The following is a 6,000-nucleotide window of genomic DNA, read 5'->3' as shown; positions in this document are numbered from 1 at the left end:
GGAGAGGGTCAAGGCCCCTGTTGCTGCTTAAGTCAAGCCACCTGAGTTCCGTCTCCAGGACCCACATGAAAGGTAGAAGGAAAGAACTGATTCCCCAGAAGTACATCTATATTTGTACACACGCACACAAACAGCATAGATAAAAAATGTTAAAAGAATATCTCTAAGAAGTTCTTACTCTGAACACATCTAAACCTCTTTTATTTTGCAGAAAAGGAAGAGAGCTGAGAGAGAATCTTGTCAGAATCCACTTGCAAAAGTGCATCCCAGGAGTTGGTGGTCTAAGCAGTGACCCTCTGTCCTTTACATCGATGCAGAACACCTTGTACCCTGACGGCCTGATGCCCTTCCTACTTTCTTTAGAGCCTCTGAGTCAGAGGCTGGTTTCTATGCATTGTGATTCACCACCCGCTCTTATTTACGTCTTTAGAATTTGTTCACCTTCTTCCTTTGGCTTCTTCCTTGTCAAGACATGTAAAATGACTAAGTCATATTCTAATCTTGCATAGGTGAAATGAGCAGAAATAATCATCTGATTGCACCGCCGTTTTTAAAACATCTAAGTCATTTTCTGTTCTAAAAAAATATTTTTTTTAATTTTGCCTCTCTGCTCACTACATTGGTCATGGGATTATGATGTGTTATGTGGAAAGAGGGCTATGCGTTTTTTCCGTAGGCATAGAAAAGAGAAATTCAAGAGAACAGGTGCTGAGAGGGACATGGGAACTCAAACGCTCAGTGTGTGAACTTGCATCCGTGTAGTCTCTATTGTGGAGTGGGCAGGCAGTACGCAATCTCCAGTATGGAATGGGTGGTGTTTCCATCAGATAAAGGCAGCAACTATGTGGGCTGCCAAAGGTTTGCTTTCTGTTCCTATCTGGTGTCATTGAATGGTGGCATTCATTCCAGGTCACCCTCATTTCCTCCTGAGCTTCATGGGTAGGGAGGGGCCTAGGTGTTTAGCAGGAATGATGAGCTCCACCCTGGACATGAGTCAGATCCCTGATCTATCCAGCAGGGGAGGGTTCACAGAAGTGGGGCCTGTGGTAAAAATTCTGCCTCTGAGTTTTCCTGGCATTTGTGTTTGATAAGAAAAACCTTGAAAGCAACATTACTGTGCTTTGGGGAAGCCCTCATCCCTCCAAGTAATGGCTGGTGTGGCTGTGCCTTTGTTGTCTTCTTAGTTATTTAGAGTTCTATAGTATTTTGGAGGAACAAAGGTCACGCAAGACATCAAAAAGTCAAAACATGGTCCTTTCACTGAAAAATGTCTGTGAACTTCAGGATGGGCACAGCAGGGCCAAGCCATGCAGAGTCAGATGTAGATGTAGGTTGAGAGTGAGCAGTGGCCTCATCAGGCCAAATGCTATTCGACAACTGCCTTAAACCCAAGTCAATGCTCCCGCCCTTCTCATCCCCACTGAACAGAAAGGGCACAACCCTTGCTGCAGCCTGGTGCCCTGCTTGAGCTCCTGTGCTTAGGTTCTGTGGATATTTAAAGCAGATCTGGTTTTGTAGAAGAGAAAAAGTGTCCAAGACGGCTGTACCCTTTTCGTTGGTAGAACGTGAATGCCTTCCAAGGCCCTTGGTCTTCCTGGCCCTTCCTCTCTGGCCCTCCATGGAGCCTGGTAGCACTGAAATTATTCTCTTTTACTGGGAGTTAAATTGGAAATTCAGAAGAAGACTGAAGCAGACAAATGATACCTGACTGGAAAAGACAAACCAGTTTAGAAAGCCTAGGCAGTCCCTGGTCTGATCTGACAGCATGCAGCACATCAGACAAAAGTCTGTAGCACAAATCAGACCTGTAAGACTCAGACATTTTCAAGTGAAATATACATCCTTCCCAGCAGCCTTGAGCTCACTGGATAAGGGGTGGCTTATACAGCATAAACACAGAGGGAAAATGATGTTTGGGAAGAATTTAGTCTCTTATTAAAATCCAAGGCAAGTGCTTCTCAGAATCTGAAGGAAAGCTGAATTTTCAAATATTTGTTTCCTTGTTCGTTCAGCCACCCATCTATAGAGTATCTGCTGTTAGCATGCACTATGCTCCACTCTCAAAAGGATGCTTAGTGTCCAGACTTTATAAGGAAGGCAGCCATATGTATATAAAGGTGGGAAACTGATTATAATAGAGAGTTGTACCAACGATGTGTGCTTTGTGTTAGTGAAACTTAAATAGCTCAGTTTATAGCCTTTTAGCCTGCTCCTGCTTGCTTGAAAACTTGATGCCAGAATCAAGACATCATTTATGCTCTCTCAAGACTATTACTAAGAGGGATATATCTGGGGAATCAGGATGGGAGACTTGTAGATGGGGTCTAGACACCCTGGTGATGTATGTCTATGCATTAATCTTTTGAGTGGTCTCTTGGGGTAAAGGGAGACCTGGGAAACAGGAGGTTACAGTTTAAACCTGTTCAGAATTCTCTCGTCTCTCTGCTGCCCCAGGAGGCAGGTTAGAGAATAACCCTGCTAACCAGGGAGGGTTTGACTGTGTGATCTTGCACAGGCTACTCTCTCACCTTCCAGGAAATGACAGGAAGGCTGATGCAATCAACCAGATATTCCTAACCCAAATGAACACCTGTTTCTATTCCTTCTTATGGACACTGGGTCTGAGGGGGAGTTGGGAGGAGGGGAAGTTGCCAGTGTGATCACAGAAGAGAGATGTTAGATAAGACACCATGTGAAATGGTCTCTCGATTCCTACCATGGGCCATGGACATAGCTCAATGAGCTCTTGCCCAGCCTAGCGTGCGCAAAGCTATGACTTCAGTCTCAGAAGCGAAGGCTTAAATGCTTTTCCCTGTACATGTGTACTGTGACTCTGCCTCTTAATGGGGGGCCTATGCACAACCAGTCCTTTGTCAAATGTAGTCGCATGTTCTGAAAGATAGTTCTTCGTATTGATGCCAGTGGCTCTGGTTTACAGAGCTCGTATTGCCCCACAATCTCTCTTCCTCTCTCAATAGCTGGGTGTGGGACTCCCACTCTTTACAAGAGAGGCAGCTGAGACCTAGGTGACAAGGTTCCCTGTCAGTGAATGGCAGGTGTGGGAACAGTGACGTTTTTCTTTTGTTGTGCTCCTCCAGGGAATACAGTGTTTGCCACGCCATTTTTTGAAAGCTGAAGTGTGACAAGACCTTAACCCAGACTGAGAGGTACCCAGTGGCCACTGCCAAGCCAATGACAAGCAACTGCTCCCTCAGGTGCTCGCCCTCTAACTTTAGTGGCTGAAACAGTGGTAGTTCCATTGCTCCTACTCCTAAGAGGCCAGGGCGTCACCCAGTATCGACCTGCTTTTACTTCTATTTGCCCCATGCAGAAGACACTCATGCGTAACTCTGCCCTCTGCATTTGTTGAATTCCTAGTCTTCCTTAAGCCCTGAGACCCAAAGCCAACCTCCTCCTTTTCACAGCTTCCAACAACCAATGGCTCCCTTCTCCAGATGACCACAGCACTGTTCTGAGCCTTTGCCCCATGGCACATCGGCTTGCTCACCTGCTCTTTAAACATCCTGTGTCAAAATGAGACCCTCAGCTTATTTCCCACCTTGACTATACAGGGAGCTGTGCTTGGCTAAGGTGGCTGTTCAGCTCCCTGTTTATTGAGTGACTGTATTGATGTTGAGTGAATAACTGGATGTCAAGGACTTTGACATTACAAAGGAGGCAAAAGGGCGATCAACTCATTGAGAATTAGAAAGCCATAGCTGAGTGAACTTTGTGTCTGATAGACTAATAGATCTCTTCAAGGCTCTAGTGTGCTCAGGACTATATATACACTGTTTTTGAGGGGTTTGTTATTATTTCTCTTCAAAGAGTGGAACCCAATCAAACTTCTTTTACACTTTATTCTTGGTTCTCCACCCATATAATAAACATAACAGGACTTTACTAGTCTGATGAATGTGACAGAAGATTTACAATGGAAATTGAAAGTCCTATGCTCATACCACTCTGTTCTCTGTTCTGTCTCCAACAAATCACTCCTCATGGCAAACACGCTTTGTTTCATACCAACTCTCCATGGAAGGCCCCCATGTTTAGGTTTTAAGATGTGCCCAGTGGGTTTTCATCTCGTTTTTTATCATCATTGCTGTGTGGGGGCTTCTCTGACCGTCACACTGCAGTATTTCCAATTCCATCTACATCTCTGAAGGAAGAAAGATGCTCACAAGTGATTGCTTTAAAAAGCCAGAAAACAAACAATAACAACAAAAAATCAGAAAGCCAAAAACGGAGCTGAGAATCTGTTAAACTAAAGGAGAAATCAAGACTCATCAAATAGATATCACTTGATTGCCATTCATTCAATTACAGTGATTTCTCATGACCTGCTAAGCATTGTGGGAAAGAGAATAGAATGTGGCCATTGCTGTCACTATCTATAGTCACACACGTGGCAAGTTGATGGGAGGGGAGACTCAGGAGAGATTCTGTGTGTGCATGTGCTCATTTTCAGAGACAGAGTGCCACATGTGTCTTCTATACATCTTACACAGAAGTCATGGGGTTCTCATAAATAGTCAGGGGATTATTTGGTAACTAGTATTAATCATGGTCTTCAAAGTCCAGTTTGGTTTTAACTATTGAGAGCACACCAAGAGCGAAGCTGCTCCTTCTCACCTTGGTCAAATTCGGTCATACAGGAAGTTGGCAGAAAATTGCAGACTTTCTTGAGAGAGATGAGCTAGGTGAGTTGTTGCAGAACCAGAAAGTCTCCACCCACAAACCTAGTTCCTTGCCTCTGACACCTGAGTTCCACCCTGTAAACATTCTCTCTCAGTTTTGCCCCTTTGAGAGGGAGCGGTTAGCTCTCAGCTCAGCTACAGAAGTGCAGCTGAGGGGTGGGGTGGCAGCTCCTGTGTATTCTCCTGTCCAGCCTTCTGAGAGAGCTACAGTAGCCACTCTTTGTGATCTACCTCCCTTGTCTGGGAAGAAGAAGAGTCTTGAGGACCTACTACTGCCTCACCAGGTAAGAGAGGCCCATGGTCTTGCATGTGAAATTCCTCCATCCTTACTGTTCAAGGTTCACAGACTACAAGTTCTCAGGCTATAAGGTCAGTTGCCATACTCATCTATACATTGATTGTTTTTTAAAAAACAAATCATAACTTCTCTGTGAGCTTTGTAGGACTGGCACAGTTTTCTCCATTCTGTGGCTCAGTAAACTGAGGCCTTGTCAGTTGAGGGGTTGTATTCACGTATGAACCACTGCTTAAAAACGAGATGAAATCTGGCTTTTCTTTCTTGCTCCTGTTCTTTACCCCCTAAGGTCATCCTGTCCAGTCAGAAGCCAAGAGAGTAGAAGGACCTTCTTGAACTTTTAATGATAAACTAAGGGTGATTGTTTCTTATTATAATGAAGGATTTTGGGGAGGAGGGGGTGTTTTCCAAGACTCTGTAAAGTCTTGGCCATCTAGGAGAGACCATCTGTAGACCAGGTTAGCCTTGACCTTAGAGATCCACCTGCCTCTGCCTCCCTCTGCAGCAATTAATGGTATGTGTAGCACTATGTCTGGCCCTATTTTTAAAATTTGAATTGAAAGAGACTTTTTATATTAATATATAGACCTCATCACATACAGCTGTTTTTAGACAGCAAGTAAAAAGATGGATGGGAAAGGAAGAACTTGTAAATTGCAAGGTTATGTGCAGGCATGAGATGACTGATTGGCACTTGCTGTGTGTGCTGGGTCTCCGGAAGGAAATTGGAACTTGAGGCTGAATGGCCATCTACGAATGTCACAGCAGCACTTGCAAGGCATGCATCATGAAGTCCTAGGGAAATCCATAACTCCTGTTCTCACCATGAAAATAAGTCTCAGTGGTGCCGAAGTGCCCCAAATCCCTTCACAGCAACTCCTGTGATTCCTCGTCTTACAGGACCTCTCTCATCTTATCTCTTGTTTTAAAGAAAATCTCAGCCTCAGTGAGTGGCCGAGATGTTTATTTTTTAAGATGGTGACTTAGTTATCATTTCTCCCTTCA

The 6,000-nt window shown here is 44.4% G+C and overlaps 1 protein-coding gene across 1 annotated transcript in view; it reads left to right on the top strand.

Annotated features, from left to right (window-relative positions):
• Positions 1-4,782: 4,782 nt before the first annotated feature.
• Tprg1 (tumor protein p63 regulated 1) overlaps positions 4,783-6,000 on the top strand; it is a 127,438-nt gene continuing 126,220 nt past the window's right edge. The window contains exon 1 of the mRNA NM_001108320.1: positions 4,783-4,984. The gene's annotated coding sequence lies outside the window, so the exon portion shown is untranslated. The remainder of the gene's footprint in view (positions 4,985-6,000) is intronic.

The sequence above is a fragment of the Rattus norvegicus genome, chromosome 11 (assembly GCF_036323735.1).
Source record: "Rattus norvegicus strain BN/NHsdMcwi chromosome 11, GRCr8, whole genome shotgun sequence".
Taxonomy (NCBI): domain Eukaryota; kingdom Metazoa; phylum Chordata; class Mammalia; order Rodentia; family Muridae; genus Rattus; species Rattus norvegicus.
This window is presented reverse-complemented; position numbering and strand designations above follow the sequence as displayed.